Source organism: Notamacropus eugenii, chromosome 3 (genome assembly GCF_028372415.1).
Source record: "Notamacropus eugenii isolate mMacEug1 chromosome 3, mMacEug1.pri_v2, whole genome shotgun sequence".
Taxonomy (NCBI): domain Eukaryota; kingdom Metazoa; phylum Chordata; class Mammalia; order Diprotodontia; family Macropodidae; genus Notamacropus; species Notamacropus eugenii.
The window spans coordinates 267,299,915-267,321,297 of record NC_092874.1 but is presented as its reverse complement, the minus strand read 5'-3'; the positions used below and the strand labels follow the sequence as shown (position 1 = coordinate 267,321,297).

General features: G+C 37.2%; 1 long non-coding RNA gene across 1 annotated transcript; it reads right to left on the bottom strand.

Moving 5' to 3' along the window:
• Positions 1-339: 339 nt before the first annotated feature.
• On the bottom strand, positions 340-21,043 carry LOC140534452 (uncharacterized). Its single transcript, XR_011977318.1, has 3 exons — positions 20,943-21,043; positions 12,062-12,208; positions 340-536 (listed from the first exon to the last, which is right to left on the bottom strand). It is a non-coding gene; the product is annotated as an uncharacterized lncRNA (long non-coding RNA).
• Between the last annotated feature and the right edge of the window lie 340 nt (positions 21,044-21,383).

The window sequence follows — 21,383 nt, the reverse complement described above, 5'->3', positions numbered from 1 at the left end:
AAATTCCCAATGGACTCTTGAAGCAAAATGTCTTCCACATCCAGAGAAAGAATTATGGAATTGGATCGCAGAATGAAGCAGATCATTTTCTCTTGTGTTTTGTTTTGTTTTCTGGTTTCTCCCATTCACTTTAATTCTTCTTTGCAATATGACAGGTTAATAAAAATGTATGTGTAGAACCCATATAAGATTGTCTCGGGAAGGAAACAGCTAGGGAGAAGAGAAGGAGGGGGAGGAAGGGGGGGAAAATCTAAGATATATGGAAGTGATTGTAGAAAACTGAAAACAAATAAAATAATTATTTTTAAAAAAAGAAAATTCTCTAGGAGGGGTCATCAATCCAATCTCTATTTGAATATCTTTATTTGGGTTGAAGGCATGGGGTAGGAGGACAGGATGCAACCAGACATACTACTAAACTTTAGGAAGCTTTCTTCCAATAATACAAAGTCTACTTGCTTGTAGCTTCTATTCATTTCTATCAGTTCTTCCTTCTATGGTCAACTGGGACAAATCCAACATCTCTGAATGACAAACTGTCAAAAAAAATTAAAATAATCATGTTATCTCTCCACCCTTCCCTCAAGTCTTTTCTTCTCCAAGTTAAACATCTCTGTCCTATAAAATTATCCTCTTACAGTACACACTGTTTAATTCTAATTACAATATGGTGTTAATCTATTTACCAATTCAAGCACAAAAAAATATTGATTTCCAGAACTATCCTTCCTATTCACTTAAGTTACAGGAGCAAAGGTATTTATTATACCCTCCAAATATATGTTACATTGCCTCGTTAACTATCGACTATCATGAACACTCATCATCCAGCAAGTTTTTTTTCCTCACTATGCCCTGAAAATAATGGTCTATTGCTCATACTCAGAATTCTACCACTAGACAAATTATTTAGGGTTATTTAAATCCAAACATTTGTATGTGTGGCAGCATTAAAAATAGTCGACCTAAAGGAATGTAGTTTCATAATGGAAAATTGTGAGTACATGTGTGTGTTTGTGTATATATGCATCTATGTGTGTTTAGTGGCTTCTCTGAAGTTCCATTTGAAGTTTGCATTCAATATATTCAGTGGGTTTATACTCCCAAAACAATAGTTTACAATCCCCCATCAATGTGTCTTCCTTTAATAATTAGCTCAAAGCAAAGGCATTTACAAAAATAGCATACACCAACGCACACGATGTCCACATGAAGAGCAGGCATATAGAGAGCACACTGTTAACAAGATGCACACATGTAAGAAACACACGTACCCAAAGTAGTTCTTGCCTCCAGCACTGCAGGATGCTAAAATTCTTTTTCTTTTTGTAGTATCCACATACTATTTCCCCCTGGATACAGCACCTCTGCTGGGCAAGTCATTTCACTGGAACTCCTTGTATAGTATGTTTGCTGTCTCATGGTTATCAGGGTTAATTCTCTCTTTTTTTTTATTCAATTTCTCTCCTTCTCCCTCCCTACCCCTTACAAATGCTAATTATCTCTCAAATCTAGAGTTGGTTCTCTGTTCTTTTTTGAGAGACCATCCTCCACAAAGCTATCTCCTGTCTGGATCCTCTTTACTTAACCAGCATGGCTTTTCATATTTATTGATAACTAGGTGTTTGGAAGAGCCTCAGGCCAGCCAAGACTAGACCCCTTCAAGTTTCACTGCAGAACTTTATCATCTCTATAACCAGGGATTGGTTCAGATTTGTGAATAAAGAGGACAATGGTAAAAATGAGGAGAACTTTATCATCTCTATACCTTATTATCTCCGTAAATTACTTGATAACATTCTTCTATTTCATCAGAAGATCTAAGTGGAAATCCGCTGAATAGGGATCTCTTGATCAGATCTTCCATGTATTTGGTATATATTTTTAACTGGTTTACCTATGATGTCCCTTCAGAATTAACATATAATACTTTTAGGTGCATAACATTATACTGAGGTTCTGGAGATACCAAGGAAAAAATAGGTTTCTGACTTACATTGTACTGGGATGAAGGAGGGATGGTACAACTTGTATACAGATGAGTAACAGGGCAATTTGAGGAATGAGAAAATAGTTGCAATTGGAGGCACTGGGACAGAATTCACCTAGATGGCTCAAGGTGGCCCATGTGACAGATATTAAAGGAGAAACAATTATAAGCAGGATGGTGATGGTAAATGCTGAATAACTAGTTTTTCAGGGGTGGGTGGGAAGGAATGTATACATGACACACTTTTAAATTTAATCATTATTGACATACATTGATATCACTTTTTTTTTTAGATTGACTTCCTATCTCATCCATGCTGGAAGTTCAGTAATGGGGATTCCTGTAGCCCTATCTTAACTCAGAGTTCAGGAATTCTTAGAAAAAGGGACTATTGTAATGTGCTACCACACCTGGCTATATTATTTTTAAGGTCATTACCAGTCCTGGCCCTCTATGCACTGAACCTCTGACTATTAAATGTCTAGGAAACTTCTTTGTGGTTCATGAATGCCTTAATGATTTTCTTAGCATTCCAAAGATTGAGATAAGGCAGGCCCACACAACCTGTGGGCCCAGGACCACTTATGGCCCATAGAGGCTGAAAACATCCTCTACATTTTTCAAGGGCTGCCTGAAATCCTTTGAGCTTTCTAAGTCTAAACCATCAGCAAATGATGTTTTATTAAGAATTCAGCCCTGATGAATTTCAAGATGTAAATGTTCATACTGAAAATTTGACAGTTGGCTTTCTTAAGCCAATTTCAGCTGTATTCAAGACACCTTTGATTCTCAGAAACATGTTTAAGGAGGAAATGCACTAGGGACAACCTGTACAAGAGCTCAGCAATTAAAGATGCTATGTCAGGTTCAGAGAATTCCTGGTACGCCATTTTGACTGGAAATAAAGACCATGTAAAGGGAAATAATGTGAAATAAATACAAAACAGTAGTTACAGAGAAGTGAGTCCCGGCTGGAAATTCTCAGGCAGCCAGGAGGCAAAATGAGGATGCTAAATGCTCAGGAAAAATATAGAGAGAACTTAAAGGGAGTCAGATAGGAACTTAGTCCGTATAACTTTGCCAAGGGACAATCTCATCTTTGATGAGTTGACTTGTGGAATCAGGTCTTTTTCTTCATTCTTCTTGACTTTTGAAATTGGTTCAGATTTGTGAATAAAGAGGACAATGGTAAAAATGAGGAGAGGAAGGCCAAAATTATAATTTAAATGTTTTCCCCTTCAGAGATAGCCTAATATAATTGTTGCCTTGCCTCAGGCTTCCTTATGGTACCCCAAAGGATTTCGGGTGACTAGCAAAAAATGTGGAAGTTCTACATTTTCCTCCAGTCACCCAAAATCCTTTGGTGTGCCTGTAGGCTGTAAGCAGCCTGCAAATTGTGCAGGCTTGACTTACCTCAATCTTTGGAATGCTAGGAAGAATATTAAGGCATGCATGAACCACAAAGAAGTAACCTAGACAGTGAATAAAGTCAGAGGCTCATAGTGGATAGAAGGCCAGGGATGGGAGTGACCTTAAAAATCATATAACCAGGTATAATGGTACATTACAAAAGTCACTTCTGCTAAGGAGACTGAGGATCCATGAGGTCTGAGTTAAGGTAGGGTTAAATTGACTAGAGAATCTCCATGACTGAAGTTCTGGCATGGATGAGATAGGGACACTGAGTCTCAAACTCAATCAATCAATCAATAATGAATCCATCTATTTTAACCCTATCATTTTACAAAACAAGGAATTGTGGCCCATACATTAGATAATTTGTATAAGGTTACGTGTGTGTGTTTGTGTGTGTAGAACATATATATGTAGGACATATACATATGTAGGACATATATGTGTGTAGGACATATATATACACACACATGTGTATGTGTGTGTGTGTGTGTGTGTGTAGGACAAAGGTAGGTCTTGAACATGTCCTTTGAGTCCAAATGGAGGATTCTTCTTACCACATTGATTCTCTCTCTCTCTCTCTCTCTCTCTCTCTCTCTCTCTCTCTCTCTCTCTCTCTCTCTCTCTCTCAATTCTAACAGCTTATACTCTAGAGGCACAGAAAGAAGGAGACCTCTACTCTGGTGAGGAAGGACATTATTTTTCCTACCAGTGTATGAAACCCAAAATCCTTTGTAGATTTAGGAGAGCCAGTCTGGTGGGCTAGAGTAGTAGAATTAAACTCAAACAGAAGTGGGACCACTAAGCCACAAGGGTCTCTGATGTTGCATATTGACTTAGAAAACTGCATGTTGCCATTATCTACATGCTTTCTTTTATGAGTTTGTTCTATGTATTTATTTTGTTGACTATTTCCCAATTACATTTTAATCTGGTTCTACTGAAGCATGTTTGATACCTCTTGGACAGTAAATCAAACTGAACATGTCCCAGGGGCAGAGACAGGTTCCTAAAAATTTTCCTATCTTGACCCTCAGTCAATCCAACCTGCCTGCTCCCATAAGTAAGGAAATATCTGAACCAAATGAGTTTTCTGGAGCTCTCTGCCTGGTGGTTGTTGTCATTCAGTTGTAGCTGTTTGGTTGCTTCAGTTGTGTTCAATTTTTTTTTTTTTAATTTAAATTTATTTATTTATTTTTAGCTTACAACATTCAGTTCTTCATGACTCCACTTGGAATTTTTCTCAGCAAAGATCGTGGAGTCGTTTGCCATTTCTTTCTCTCATTCATTTTACAGATAAGTAATTGAGGCAAATGGTTAAGTGACTTGCCTTAGGTCACAGCTAGTAAGTGTCTGGGGTCAGATTTGAACTCAGGAAGTTGAGTCTTCCTGACTTCAGGCCTGGCATTCTATCCACTGCATGACTCAGGGACCTTCTAGTAGAGCTCTGTCTACTAGTCCACTATTCAGAAAGACCTGCCTGAATGTCCCGATCAAAGAGCCTAAATCACAGAAATATTCAGCTCCATCCAAATATCAACAAGTAATTGTTCAACTGTTCTGTCCACTGCCCACTTAATAGAAAAATTACTTTGAAATAGCCTGGTGAGAATGGGGCAAAGGCATCTTTCATCTTTTTTTCAGGCAAAACCCAGACTTAAAGTTTATACACACGTATACACACACACAAAAGCACACATATATACATACATATATATATATATATACGTATATATGTATATATGTGTGCATGTGTATATATATATATATATATATATATATATATATATAAATATTCTTTAAAGGGTAAAGAATAAGACTGAAAATGGTCCACTTGAACAGAATCTTACAGATCTCATAAAGCTATCATCGATCCCTGAGATTTCTCAAATGGGCACAGAATACCCATCACTGATGGAGTCATGAGATAAATAATCTCTGGTCCTAATCCAGCATGTCAGTAACCAATCTTGCAAAGGACAAAATAATCCAATGAGTTTATGCTAATTCATAAGGGGAAAAAAAAGCAAAAACAGTAACAGTTTAATTTTGGACAACTGGCTTGCTGCTCAGTTTCTCATAATGACACCATAGGACTCCTTTACAGTATCAAAATAAAACAGTTTCATTATTCATTAATTCTTATCTATAAAAGAACAGCCTTCTAGCATAGAAATTATATATATATATATTCAGTGTTACCATTTATTAAAAATAATGATCAGATTACCAAAGCTAGTTTTTTTTTTTTCTGCAGAAACTTTTTGATTTGTTGTTTATTTGCAATGTGCCTTACTTTAAAGCATTAAAAAAAAAATCATTTGATTGATGCTCATGGCTGTTATATCACAGCTGTTAGGGTAGGAGGGAACTTTCTCTCCTTCATGATTGAACTCTTTTAAAAAAAATTATTAAGCAAAAATACTCAGTATAATAATACTTTGATTGCATTTTTTTTTAACATGTAAGAGTGACAAAAGGCCTTTGTCATAGTTTCTGGGATTCAGGTCAATCCCAGTGAAATTTTTCTGCCTATCCCTTCCCTTCTATTGATTGAGTGACTTCTTCAGACTTATGGAAGCTTCAACTTAACTTGTATGTCTAGGACTATGATGATTTTGAAAGAATTAGGTCCCCTTTTCCGTTGAGGAGCATATCAATGGGTTTTGATAGTCCTTTAAATGTTAGGGAGTAGTAGACCTCAAAAACAAAGAAGCTGAAAAATGTGATGACTAGCTCCAGGGGACCTTGCTTTTTAAAAGCTTCACAAAGGAGCAATATCATTCTCTCTTAAGGGGAGAAGTGGTGAAAGGCAGCTTCAGAGACAGAGAGTAATAATGGTTGAAGGTGAAATGGAACAACGGAAAAGCCTGGCTGGATTCCAGGACACAAAGCTATAAGAGGTTTATAGCCATGATGTAAAGCTGATGGATTGTCAAAGGTGCTACCTCCTTCATGGACATGGAATTTTGTGTGATTGCCCCCTTCCCCTCATGTTTTGGAGGGCAGAAAATTATTTTGGCAGTGAAAAATAATTTTTCTGCATTATTTAAATTTGCTATTCTGTTCTGATTATATATATATATATATATATATATATATATATATATATATATATATATATATATATATATATATATATATATATATATATATATATATATATATATATATATATATATATATATATTACTGCTTCAATTTATAATTCCTGCCTAGCTCCTTTATAGAAAAAGCACTCTGGAGCTGCGAGCGCATCCAACCATTCTGGAGAGCAATTTGGAACTATGCCCAAAGGGCTACAAAAATGTGCATACCCTTTGACCCAGCAATATCGCTACTAGGACTATATCCCCAAGAGATCATAAAAATGGGAAAGGGTCCCACACGTACAAAAATATTTATAGCAGCACTCTTTGTAGTTGCCAAAAACTGGAAGTCAAGGGGATGTCCATCAATTGGGGAATGGCTGAATAAATTATGGCATATGAATGTTATGGAGTACTATTGTGCCATAAAAAATGATGAACAAGAAGACTTCAGAGAGGCCTGGAAGGACTTATATGACCTGATGCTGAGTGAAAGGAGCAGAACCAGGAGAACTTTGTGCACAGCAAAGACCACAGTGTGCGAGAGTTTTTTCTGGTAGACTTGGAATTTTGTAATAATGCAAAAACTTCTTATAAAAAAAAAAAAATCCCAAAGGTGGTTCTCAAGGCAAAATGCCTTCCACACTCAGAGAAAGAAATATGGAAGTCATTCACAAAATGTAGCAGATCATGTTTGTGTATGTGTATGTGTTTGTGTATCATGTTTTGATTTGTTATATGATTTCTTTCATTTATTTTAGTCTGACTACATAGCATGATTATAGTGAAAATATACTCAATAGGAAAGTATATGTAGAACCTATACAGAATTGTATGCAGTCGTGGGGAGGGAGGGGGGTAGTAGGGGGTAGGTGGGGGGGGGATAAAATCGCAATTGTATGGCAGTGATTGTTAAACATTAAAAAATAATAATAAAAAAAGAAAAGAAAAGAAAAAGCACTCTATGGGGTTTTGAGCCCTATTTGCCCAATCATGACTACCTCCCCCCCCAAAAAAATCCAACAATACAATGAACTTGGGTAACAAGAAGTTTCAGAGTTGAGTGGAATATGTGTTCCAAACCCAAATATAATATTTCATATTCATTCGGATTAATGTAGCCTCATTAGATTTTACCTGATCTTCTAGCCCAACAAGAATTGTTTGGATCCTAGGTTTGTTATTCAACAGATTTTCTGTCCCTTCTAGATTTATTTCATATCTCTCTTATCACAGATTCTTCTTAGGTCTCTACTTCCCCTTGAGATACCTTATAAAGAGTTTTCTAAGGAGGCCATAAGATCATAAAGTTAGAGGTCATTTAGTCCAAACTCGCATTTTAAAGATGAGGTATCTTAGACCCAAAGAAACATAACAGCTTCAATTCTTTTTTTCAATAAGTTTTTTTCAATAAGTTATCTTCAATAGACAGATTACAACATATAAAATAAGAAAGAACTTAGTGGCCATTAGTCAATGTATAAGTGGCCAAAGAAAATAAAAAAACAATTCTCAAAGGATAATTAAAAACTCCTAAGAACCATATAAAATATTATTCCTGATCATCGATATGAGGAGAAATATAAATCAAAATTACCTCCAGGTTGTTTGCCTATCATTCAAAGAATAAGAAAAGATGAATTTTTTGTGGAAAGGACTGGAAAGGCTGGCACACTAATACACAACTGGTAGAAATGGGAACTGGTCCAACCATTCTGTTCAGCAATTTTTGATTGCATTAAAAATGTGACTAAGGTGCTCATACCCTTTGATTCTGAGATCCCATTGCTAGGCATGTACCTTAAGAAGGTCAAAGTTGGAAATAAAGGTCCTATATTATGAATGAAAATATTTATAGCATCACTTTGTGTCTCATCAAAGAACCGGAAGAAAAGTAGATTCTTATTGATTATGGAATAGCTAAACATATCATGGTACAAGAAATACTACTGAACCATAAGAAATTATGAATATACAAAATTCAGAGAAGCATGCAAACAGATTACATAAAGTGAAACAAACAGAAACAAACAAATCCAGGAAAATATTAACTATACCATGACTACAAGAATATAAAAGGCAAGAAAAGAACTATACTAAATGAGATGTAATTATGATGTTCAAACTTGGCTCTGGAAAAAGAGGAGAAAATGAATTATAAAATAACAGAATTATAAAAGTTGGAAAGGACCTCCATGGTCATCTAGTCCAACCTAAACACAAAAGGCATTTCCATTATAATATACTCAACAGATACTCTCCAGACTTCCAAGAATGGGAAACTTACAACCTCTTGAAGCAGAACACATTCTACTTTTGGAAAGCTGGAAGCCTTAGAAAGTATTTTCCTGAAACAAGCCTAACTTTACCTCTTTGGAGCTTACATACATTGTTTATTTGTTCTACACTCTAAGGCCAAATTCAACATGTCTAATCCCTTTTCTACATGACAAACTTTCCAATTCTTAAATACAACTATCATGTCTCCATTGAATCTTTTTTCTTCTAGGATATACACATTCTGTTCTCTCAATTTATCACATGCCATAGACTACAGGCCCTTCATCATTTTGGTTCTATTCTCCCAGTTTGTCAATGTCCTACTTAAACCACAGTACTTGAATGTAAGCATAGCCTTCCAGGTAAGTTTCTATTCCTAAAACTTATAATTCTCTTAATGAAGTTTCTCAGGCTATCCTCTCACACCCTAGAACTTTTGTGAAAATACCCTAGCAAACCTTAGTCAGTTAAGATTTTTCACATTTATGATATTAGGAGACAATGCTCATACCATTTATGATTTCACTTATGTTTACAATTAAATCAAACATTAAATCCAATGCCTTGGATATAAGGAACACCTTTCTTGATTAAAATCAGGAGTAGAGGTGGGAAACTTCCTTGAGGCCACATGTGGCCCCCTAGGTCCTCAAGTGTAGCCTTTGACCGAGAAGTTTGCCTTCGCCCTTGAGGACCTAGCGGGCTATTGGTGGCCTCAAGGCTGCAGGTTCCCCACCCTTGAAATAGCTAGTAAATTAGCAGGCTTCTTCATATCCCAGAAGCTACAAGTGTGTTTTTAATTAGGAAAATGCTACTAAGACCCTTTAAAGGTGAAAATAAATGGATTTCACAAATCCCACACTGAAAGTGCTTTTAACACACATGGGATTTAAATCCAGGCCATATGCTACCTTCTTCTGGGAAATGACAGGTACCCTTGCCTTTCATAAGGCAGTATCCTGATAAGGGCCACAGGAGAGCATTACTTCCTACTTCATCACAAGTTACCAGTAATGAGAGACCTAAGCAATGGGTTTAATTCCAACATTTAATTTCCCCCCAGAAGCACATGGGAAACCCACAAGAAGACAGGTTTTATTTCATTTAAACACATTCCTAAGTAGCAAGTATTTCAGCATTCATCTGAGATTTCAGTTTTCTAAAGTGCAAGCCCATATTTTGAATGACCTACTAAGGCCTAAAGTAGCTGGAATGAAAGTGTAGTATAGTAAGATACAATCATTTTGCTAAAAGCTCAGAAATGGCTAAAGATGTTGAAACCATAAATCCAGGAGAATCTAGGCTGATGTAAATGGCTCCACTTTTTTTTTTCCTGTTACTGTTCTACAGAGATCACTGGCAGAATGAAGTGGCCTGGGGCTGCAAATTTCTGGGAACAGGTAAATGCTTTAGAGTTCTTGAGCTTACAGAATCCTGGCACCATGAGGGTAATGGAAAGAGCCCCGAATCCAAGTCAGAAAACTGGGGTTCAATTTTGAATTGTTGCCTTGGTTGTTTAGTGATGATAGACCCTGCTCTATGGGGGAGGAGGGGGAAAAGGGAGTATGCAAGCAATTATGTATAAATCAGAGGATAAATTAGAGATAAGCAACCAAAGGAAAGAGCTAGAATTCAGGGTTATCAGGAAAGGCTTTCTTGCAGAAGGTAGGGATTTTATTTTTAACTGGGACATGAAGGAAGTCAGGAGGTGGAAATGAGAAAGCAAAGAATTCCAAGAAGAGGGGACAGACAGTTAAAATGGGGCCAAGGTGCCAAGACATGGAGTGCTCTGCATGAGGAACACTAAGGAGTTCAAAGCCATTAGATTTCAAGGGTATGTGGGGGTAGTTTGCTGCTCAGTTATTTCAGCTGTGTCTGACTCTTCGTGACTCCATTTGGGATTTTCTTGACAAAGATGCTGGAGGGGTTCACCATTTTCTTCTCCAGTATTTTACAGATGAGGACCTGAGGCAAACAGGGTTAAGTGACTTGCCTAGGGTCATACAGAAATTGAGTCTTCTTGTTCCAAGTGCAGTGCTCTATCCATTGTACCTCCCAGCTGTCCGTGTGGGGTGAGGCAGAGTGCAAGATATGAGAAGACTAGATAGGGGTGGAGGGAATGGTTTGTAAAGGGCTTTGAGCTCTCATTTGTGCAATGCATTCATATTTTATGTTCCTATTAATTAGATTTCAAAACTTCTTCAGATTTGTGTGTAGATAGATATCAGTAGATAGATTGATGATAATGATAGAGATGACTTTATCTTTGTACATAAGACAGAGGCTTTTATTTCTATTTATACATACACATTTATAATAATCTACATTCATATATTTATACTATTACAAACACCTCTCTCTCTCTCTCTCTCTCTCTCTCTCTCTCTCTCTCTCGCTCTCACACACACACACACACACACACACACACACACACACACACACACACACACACACATACACTCATAGATCAGGCCCGTCTAAAATTTATACTTTCCTTTTTTTCCTCTTAGGCTCAGTACACCTAAATTCTCTTTCTTCTTTCTTTATAATAAGAAGCAGAATCAAAATACCCCTTCTTTATTCTACCCCTTTCCCTCTCCTCCCTCTCTCCCTCCTCTTAAAGTCCTACAAATGGCATCTTAGGTCTCAAGGTAAACACATAAGTGTAAAGGGACACTCATCTAGTCCCAGTTTAAATTTATTTATATCTGACCTAGATTATATATCAATACAGTCATCTCCATTTTAAACATCCCTTTGACTCATGGTAGGAAACGTCCCCATAGAAGGAGAGCCAATTAAAGTATCCATCTCTCATATCTGATGGAATACATTCATGACTGCATAGAAAGAACACTGATTTGGAACAAAAATCAGACTCCAATACTTTTGGGTATATAGCCTTGAATTAGTTTCTCTCGGGGCTTCAGTTTCCTCCTCTGTAAAATAAGCCTTGAACTTGTGTGAAACTCTAAAAGCCCTTCTAGCTCTAAATTCATTACATGAATTCAGTTATATTCACTTGTTATAGGTCTACCATGTACCAGGATCTGTTCTAGGTGCTAGAAAAAATTTGAAACAGTCCCTACTTTCAAGGAGCTTGCCTTCTACTGGCTGGAATGGAAGTAAAAACAGTTTTTGATAAGGATAATGGAAATGAGTGTGAGAACTCTAAGTACCTCAGATTGGAGGAGGGTGGAAGAACAGGGAGGATCATTCCTCTAAGAAGGAGGGGAAGGCATGGTGAAGAAAGTTGAGAGGGAGAGTGCTGAAAATAAGCTTTTCTTACCTCATGGTTCTGCCTTGGGTTGTTTCTGGTTTGGGGAAATAGTAGCAGTAGGTAGACAAGTCTGATGCAATATGTCTGCATCTGAAAAATAACATTCTGTCTCTTCAATCTGTCAATCAATCAGCAAATATCGATTCAATACATGACCTGCAAGGAAAATGAGAAGCCTGGTGTTTACCCTTTTATTGTTTCTGGATATCCAACTTTAACAAGTATAAAGGGGCAAGAAAAGGGGAGGGGATATAGTCTAGAGCACTCTTTTTGCACCTGGAATTCATTCTAGAATGGAGCCCAGCTCTGATATTCTTTATTTGTGTGTGCAAGTTTGGGGGTTTTTTGCTTTGATTCCAGGGTTTTGTATGGATGGTAATGAATCACATGTTCTTTATGAGTGCTCTGGCTCACATTTGTCTTGGAGTTTAATGGAAGTGAAAAGGTGTATGATAATAACAATAACTGACTTTTATATACTGCTTCTTGGTGTAATGGAGGTGGGGGAGGCTGGCCAATGAATATTCAGTCATTAGAGCATGTGAAATGTGCCCTACCTAGTGTCAACACATGTGAATACTTGTCTAGCCCCCTGCTGGCCATGCTAATGTGGGGGGGGAGGGGGGGAACCTTCAATTTCAAAATAGATTTAGGTTTCCTCTGTTTCCTCATCTTTGGTGATCAAATTCCCAGAGATGGAACGGATCACATTTTGAACTTCTGAACTTCAACACACACACTATATATATATATAGGCATCAGCAGGGCAATAGCAGCACAGTCTGGTGAGGAGTTCATGAAGTGGTATTAGCCTACAAGCACCCACTTGACCTAGCCCAGAAAGGAACCAGTCAAGCTGAACAAGAGAATGACACAAAAACCCAGAAGTAAACTCAGTCATTAGTCCAAGAAGAGAGAAAAGAATTCCCAGAGAGGAAGGAATTCTCATGTTGATGGAAGAAGCATTTATTAATAACCACTTTAATTTAGAGTTTACCTGCCAAACAGTGAGTATGCGGAAGGGAGAACATACCTTCTGTTTTGGAGAATGCTACTGTACTTTAGCCCTTACTATACCTTCTTGGTTAATACCCCTTTATAAAAGCTAGTTGACGTTAATCGTTTAGTTGATATCAGGGTATTTTAAATGGATGAATGATTTAAGGGGGGAATACCAGATGGGGGCTCATGAATGATAGTGATCTCCAATTCATCAGATTTACCCCTAGAGCCCTGAGAGTAGTATCCAACTTCCTTCCAAAGACCCAGCCTACAAAGTGCAAGGTCCAAAATTCTGTCTTACAGTGGTTATTAAATTCTTCACACTATACACACACATGCCCGTGCACACACATACATACACACACACACACACACACACACACGCCATTTGATTTGAGTTCTATAACAACCCTGTAATTTGAGTGGGGTCAGGTATCATTATTATCACTTTGTAATTGAGGAAGTTAAAACTCAGAAATGTTAAATCTTGTAGTTAGCAAGTGGCAGAACTAGGTCACTCTCTCAGGTCTTTTGACTTCAAGTCCAGTGAGTAAGCACTTCCTCTTTCAACATGGAAATTAATTCTTGACTCTGGACTTTTCTCTCTTCTCAGAATAGTCACATATAGTGTTCTAGATATGCTCAGAACCCAAATTTTCTCTCAGTCAAGTCTCAAGCACATTCCTATGTTATTTCTTTGAGTTTCTTTAATGTTATCTTCTTGTGGATGGTCTTTGAGCTTTAAATTATCCCTATGCATTATGCCTTTGATATTAACAAGTTTTTCCTGTAATGAGATTGTGAATTCTTTTTTACAAATATCATTTCTCCCCTTCTCTTCTTCTAGATTGTCCTTCACTTAATTTGTCTTGTCAATCTGTTGTTCTCTCATTTCTTTGGAGAGACTTTCTATACAGCTTAAAGGTTTTATCTTCTGCTAATTTTTTTCTGCTATGAAGATCATATAAATTGTCGTTTGGTCCCTTCTAACTTCTCTGATTTCTTCTGATATCTAATATTATCTTCACTGATAATCTTCTGATTTTTCTTTTGAACCTCCTGGGTATAAAGAATTGACTCTTGAGCTCCATACCAAAAAGTTCTTCTTTTTCACATATATACTCAGCTATAACATGTATCTATACAACCAAGGATCCATGACATTATTTCTTGTCCATCCATATAACCTTGCTCAGACTATTAACCATTCCATTCTCTATCAACAATACCACCTTCGCTACAATTACCCAGAGTTTCACCTTCCTCCTGCCTGTTCTACTACTATATGATTAACAGTAGTCAGGAATTCACTTGACTCCTCCTTTAGAGTAATGGGCAATAAAACTAGGGAATGGCTGTTTGAAAGCTACATCACCCAAGTAGTCTTTTGATGCTCTGCTAAGTTCTAAGCCATCACAATAAACCTTTTGGATTTCGAATGTAAAATTAAAGGGAAAAACAATGTAAAGAAAACAAGGCATTTTTAGAAAATATTTCAAAAATATATGAGGTATTTCAAAATATAATATTTAGAAGAAATATTTTTATTATTTTTACTTGTGCAAATATTCAAATAGGAAAATTCATGAAGTGATAATTTTCTAAGAAGTTAATGATAAGGAATGCCAACAGTGTATCAGCTTTTATGATGTTTAGGGTGCCTACAACTATATAACTTTCTTTTTAAGGGGACTATTTTTGATGTCAGTAGAGACAATACCTTCATGCCTTTTCATTTATTTTTTATTCAAATAAATGGAATGAATAGCCATTAAGCTTTTATAACTATTAAGAAAAAAGTTATATTTTTAATTTTTTATAGATGAATAAAAAGGAGGTAGAATGGATATTGTCTTGATAATTTCATATGCTAATTTACTAAATAGAAATATGCAAGAAAATGTGAAAATTCATAGAGTTCAACAGAAGGAAAGATAGAAAATATTCCAAAATAATAGAACAAGCTTTTTTGAATATAGTCTTTGTAAATTCTTCAAATTGCTTTTTAGTCATGGACTATAATTTAGATGAAAAAGAAAGAAGTGTACAGACAGTGACACATGCACTTTGATAACTGAATGTAATTGGCCAAGGAAAACTTTAAAAAAATACCATTATCACTATTATTTTTCATTGAATTATCTTCACTCTCTCCAGCAATGAAGGCCGTCTACAAACTCAGCTAATTTTAACTGGCAATGAAGCATTCAAGAAGTTATCCAAAGTCATTACTGAGCTCTGCATATGGCCAGTTCCCTCTCATACCCAATTGTATGCTAAAAGAAAATCCTCTGACTTTGAGAGCCTAGCCTGTCTTATGACTGGATAGCTTTTCATCAGATCAGTGGTTTCCAAAGAAGGCCCAATGGAATAAGCAGAACATAATCCTGGCTTGCCCCCAAGATATACGTGATCCGTCAATGGGATGAGAGGTGGCTGAAGGGAGAGGGTGGTACAAAGAAGTTATCCCACTCTTTCCATTATTGTAAAATCATGGGCTTGTCTCCAACACAACTACACTATTCTCACTTTTCTGGCTCCTACCTCTGGTCTTCCAGGAATGGCAGGGTGTGGAGACCTGTAAGCAAAATTCCCTATGATTCCCGGCACCTTCCCCCATCACTCTGTGGCTGCAGTAGGCACACCTCTTATAGAAGTTTTGCTTTAGACACAGACACACAGACAGACAGACAGACAGACAGACAGACAGACACACACACACACACACACACACACTTACTTTTTCATTTTCTTGGTGAAAGAGTGTCATAGAGAGAAAAGAAAGGAAAGGCATTTATATAATGCCTACCATGTGTCAGGCACTACACTAAACATTTTTTGCAAATGTAATTTCATTTGAGCCTCAAGACAACCCTGAGAGATAGGTGCTATTATTATATGCATTTAAAAGTTGAGGAAACTGATGCAGAGGTTAAATGACTTGCCTAGGGTCATATAGCTAGTAACTGTCTGAACCGATATTTGAACCGGGTTCTTCCTGACTCTGGGGTCAGCATCATGTTCATTGTGGCACTGACACACAATGAGCAGCCATGGGTGAGTTATGATTGTAGTATCTTCAGCACTCAACCACTCACCCCGCAAAAAAAAATTTTCTGTATTTCTATCAAGGTCCCTACCATCTTCCTGATCCCAGAGGTTCACAACCTTCATATTATCCTTGACTTCCTGCCTTGCCTTACCCCACTTACCCAATCAGTTCTGACATCCTGTCATTTCTTACTCTACAAACATCTCTCCAATCCATCTCCTTCCCTCCACTCATACACCCACCATTCCAGTTTGGTTCCTCATCACATCTCACCTAGACTAGGAACTATTACAGTAGCTTCCAAATTCCTCTTCCTGCTTAATCTTTCTCCCATCCATCCTCTATACAAGTGCTAAAATGATTTTCCTAAAGGGAAGGTCTGATCATCTCACTCTCTTACTCAATAAACTCTATGTCTCCTTATTGACTCTAGGATAAAATATTATTTTACTTTTACCTCATCCTTTTTTATTTCTATTTTCCTTTTAATTCAGTAATGTGCATTTATTAGCAAGTAAATGTACATATATTAGGGAAGTGTGATCATTTTTTAAAACTTACACAAACAAATTTGGAGAATGATACTCTAGAGAAATGCCCTACTCTTGCTTAGTCACTTCATCTTAACCTTTTTATGTCATCTCACCATTTGTGGAATAAACTATTCCGAGAAATATTAGTTTTGCCGATTGATGTCTTCCTGCCAAAGATCTTAAGGGTGGGACACCATTCAGGCATGTTTGAGTGAGATCTTCATTATAAAATACGAGTAAGCCTAATGTAAGGCACAGGATCCAAGTGAACCTACTCTGAATTTGAGAATAAGGACAAAAGTGAGTGCTCAGGATACCTTTCATTGGATCATTCACTCCTTTCCTTCTCCTGCCATGGTCTAAGAATTAGCTCACCCAAACTCTAGACAGCTACCCATAATCTAGGATGAATCCTAACCCTACATGGGTTTACATTGGATTATTTCATAAGTAAAAATGATCCAGATACATCTTTGATACCTTCTCCTTTAGTCCACTCCGGATGCCCTCAAATTTCTCAGATTAGGAAAATTATTATTCCCTATACAATGTTGTGAAACTCGTTATCGTTCAGTGATTTCAATTATGTCTGACTTTTCACAACCCCATTTGGGGTTTTCTTGGCAAAAAGGCTGGAGTGGTTTGCCATTTCCTTCTCCAACTCATTTTACAGATGAGTAAACTGAGGCAAATAAGGTTAAGTGACTTGACCAGGGTCATATAGCTCCCTCTGAGGCCATATTTGAACTCAGGAAGAAGAATCTGACTTCAGGTTCATTTATCTATCCATAACTGAGCCACCTAGGTGCCACTGAACAATATGTAAGAATTTCTGTAGGCTGCATATTGACTCAATTTTAAAGTATAACATTATTTAAATTTTATTGTATTTTTATTTATTTTGTCAAATATCTCTGAATTACATTTTAATCTGATTTGTGACACACTCTGGAATGAGGGTCATATATAGGTCATGTGTTTAACACCCATACCTTAGTTGTATCTAATATTCTACTTTTTGCCTAGGTCCCTGTTCAAAGTCTACCTTCTCCCCACCCAGTGCCAGGGAGACTGTTCTGGTTTTGTCTTAGGACATCCAGTATCAACACCTTGTCTGTCACATAGCTGTTGCTTAAAAATGTCCATTCAATATCGCTTATTAGGATTGTTTTCCCTCCTTATCTCTGATTCCCTTGCTGATCTCCTAATCACTGGCATTTCCTCCCACCTCCCTACGGTTATGTTTTTCACTTATTTGAGTGCATCAGAGGTATCAAGCATATTGCTTTAGCTTCCCAAGTGAAGCTACAACAGATTAAAACATAATTGGAAAATAATGAACAGATTAAATGAAAATGTAATAAAGCATCAATAATACTACATTTTAAAACTGAGTCAATATGTAGGCATCCTTTCTAGGGTTTAGTCATCCCTATTTCTATTTGAGCTTGATATCACGGGTGTAGACATTATTTCCCCCAGAAGAATGTTAGCTTTTTAATGATATATATTTTTGTCTTACTCAAATCTATATTTTCGTCAACAGAGGGCATTACCCATTGAAGAACTCCCCCTAACGATGTAAATTCCCAATTGCGGCTCCACTTGCCGTCTTAGAGTCTCTTTGGCCACTGAAAGATAAGAGATTTACCCAATGTCATACAGCCAGTATATGGCCTAGAACAAGTCTGTTCCCAGGTATTCCTGATTTAGAGGCTGGCTCTCCATTTGAGGGACTGGGGTGGGAGGGGAATGGTCTTCTCCTTTCTTTTTCCCATGCCAACTGTTAGTTCCCTCCATTCTAAACAACCTTGTTTTAATGACTTTGTAGATTTTCTCTTTACAATTAAGTTGTTTTTCCATGTATGTAGTTGATGTTCCCATTCGATTTCAAGTAGAAGCTGTTTATATAGTCATTATATTTGAGCACCCAGCACTTAGCACAGTGCCTGGCACATAGCATGTAATTAATATTTGGTTACTGAATGATTGTTCTAAGCAGAGTTATTCTGGAGCCTGCTCCAATACGTTCTTCAGTGCCTATGGTTGCATCTTCAGCATGAGTATTTACACCTTGGAAATGGGTAAATAATACTACAAATCTGAGTTTGATGTATTCATTTGTTGATTGTCTCACCTTAAGGGATGGAAAAAGTGTTACTATTGCAGATTAAACTTTAAAAGTGTCCCATGTATACTTTCCCCTACTAAACGGCTGGTTGTTAAACATTTGCCAGCACACCAGTGCGTAACACTCTGAGTCTAAAATATATTGGAGGGGAGACCAGTAGAAGCATTTGCTTTAAGAATAAAACATGCATTTTTAGATGCAGACAATGTGGAAATTTGTTTTGCTTGAGTATTGTTAACCAGAACAAACAAAAACAAATATCACAACTCAAGAAGACAAGTTCAGGGGGTCTTTAATATCATGCATGTTTGTTGCAAGGGTTTTGTCCCTGCCTGCAGTCTGGTACAAGCCCTCATCACCTCATGCCTGGATTATTGCAATAGCCTGATCATGGGTCTGCCTGTCTCAAGTCTCTCGCTACTCCAATCCAGCCTATATTCAGGCAGTAAAATGATTTTCCTAAAATACAGGTCTCATTATATCACCCCCCACTTCTCCAATGAACACTAGTGGTTTCCCGTTGCCTCCAGGATCAAATACATAATTCTCTGTTTGGCATATAAAATCCTTCATAATTTTGTTCCCTCTTACCTTTCTGGTTTTCTACCTTACTCCCTGATTTATATTCTTTGATCCAATGACACTTGGCCTCCTGGCTATTGGATGAGCAAGAGACTGCATCTCTGGGGTCCAGGAATTTTTACTAGCTGTTTCCCAGGTCTGGAATGTTCTCCCTCCTTCTCTCCAAGAGTAGACCTCCCCTTGCTTCCTTTAGACTCATTGTAACCCCACTACACTTAGCTTTCCTCCACCCCTCCAAAATCTAAAACTTTCTCTTACTCATTTCCTATTTATCCTGAATACAATTGGCTTTATATAGCTTTGTATACATTTTGTCTCTTCCATTAGATTATAAACTCCTTGAGGGCAGAGAACGTCTTTTGTCTCTTTTTGTATCCCTGGAGATTAGCACAGTTCCTGACACCTAGTAAATGCTTAAAAAATGTTTATTGATTGACTTTCAAAGGGAGTGTGGGAGGAAGAGAAAATAAATTCTTTTTTTTTTTTTTTGAGAATATTTTTCTTTAGAAAGATTTAGCATAGCCCAATCTATGTGACTATAGGCAAGTAACTTTATCTTTCCGTGCTCCAAGCAACTCTCAGTAATTGTAAGTAGCAGCTATATTTCCATTCTGGCTTAGTAGAGGAAATACCTTATTGTGGACACACTAAAAATTTAACATTGTAATGCAGAAATGAGAGGAAGTAGAGTGTAGTGACAGAGAGTTGGACCTTGAGCCATAGAATCATGGATTCAAATATTTACCTCCATCTTAGAATCGTTGTCATGACTCAGGGAAGTCATTACACCTCTTGGTGTCCCGGTTAACTCGAATTCTTCATTGGTAGAGTTTCCTCATCTGTGAATTCCCTTAAACAATATTTCTCAAACTAAGCTACAAAAAACTCTGAAACATACTAAGGATTTTTAACAATGCTGTGTTATTTGTTAACAGACACTTAAAAATCATTTTAGAGGATTTTGCTGTAAGGGTTGTGCAAATGTTTGTTTAAACTGAAGGAATTTTTCTACTTTGACAAAGTTTGAGAACCACTGACCCATAGCAATAAAAATGTTTTAAAAAGATCCTATCTCTATCCTGTCCCCTATGGGAGGCAGAAGAGGAGACTTTGTATTTGGAGTCAAAAACCTGAGTTTTCATCCTAGGTCTTTCCTTTATCAATTGGGTGATCACCCAAGACATTTATTCTTTCCAAACTTCCATTTTTCTGATACCTACAATGGTGATAACAATGACTCTCTCCTGAGGTTGTTATAAGTACCAGATATTAATATGCATTGTAGTATATAAAAAGTATTGTTTTTCTTAATTTATTCTAATATCTGCTATTTCATTAGATTATGGAAGACAGACTCAAGTAAACATAAGTAAAAATAGGAGAGAGAAAAAAGGGAAAAGGAGATAGAGTGAAAGAGGGAGGAAGAGAAAGGTGAAGGAAAGAGGGAGGGAGGAAGACAGAGACAGAGAGAGAGAGAGAGAGAAAGAAAGATAGAGAAACACAGAGAGAGACAGAGAGGAAGAGACAGATATCAGACTTTTGCACAGCCAAGTCCCGTTTTGGAGCCATTATCACAGTAGTTTTCTGTACCTGATTACTGCAGTCTTTCGAAATGGCAATCAAGAAGAAAACAGCTCCATTTCACGTGAATTTGACAGTATAATGGGTTGAGCATTCCTGTAATTTATTATTGAGATTACCTGGGTAAAGTAGGGTTGGAGAGCCTCTCTAATTAGGAACAGCAGCAGCTGACTCCCTAAGGCAAGGGAGATTGAGGTGAGGCTGTTGTTGGCTGCCCAGGGCAAAACCAAAGAGTTCCAGCCACTCCCGCCCTCAAAAAAAAAAAAAAAAAAAAAAAAATCTGTCTGCTACGAAAGGATCTCATTAAGGAAGAATTGTTCTAAATCTGAATCCCCAATATTCTACCACTCCCTTGGGCTTTTGTGAAGGGCTGTGTAATACAGACACCACTGTAATCTCAGTTACTGCCTTTGATCTACCACGTCTAAATTTCAGGTTCCAAACAATTCA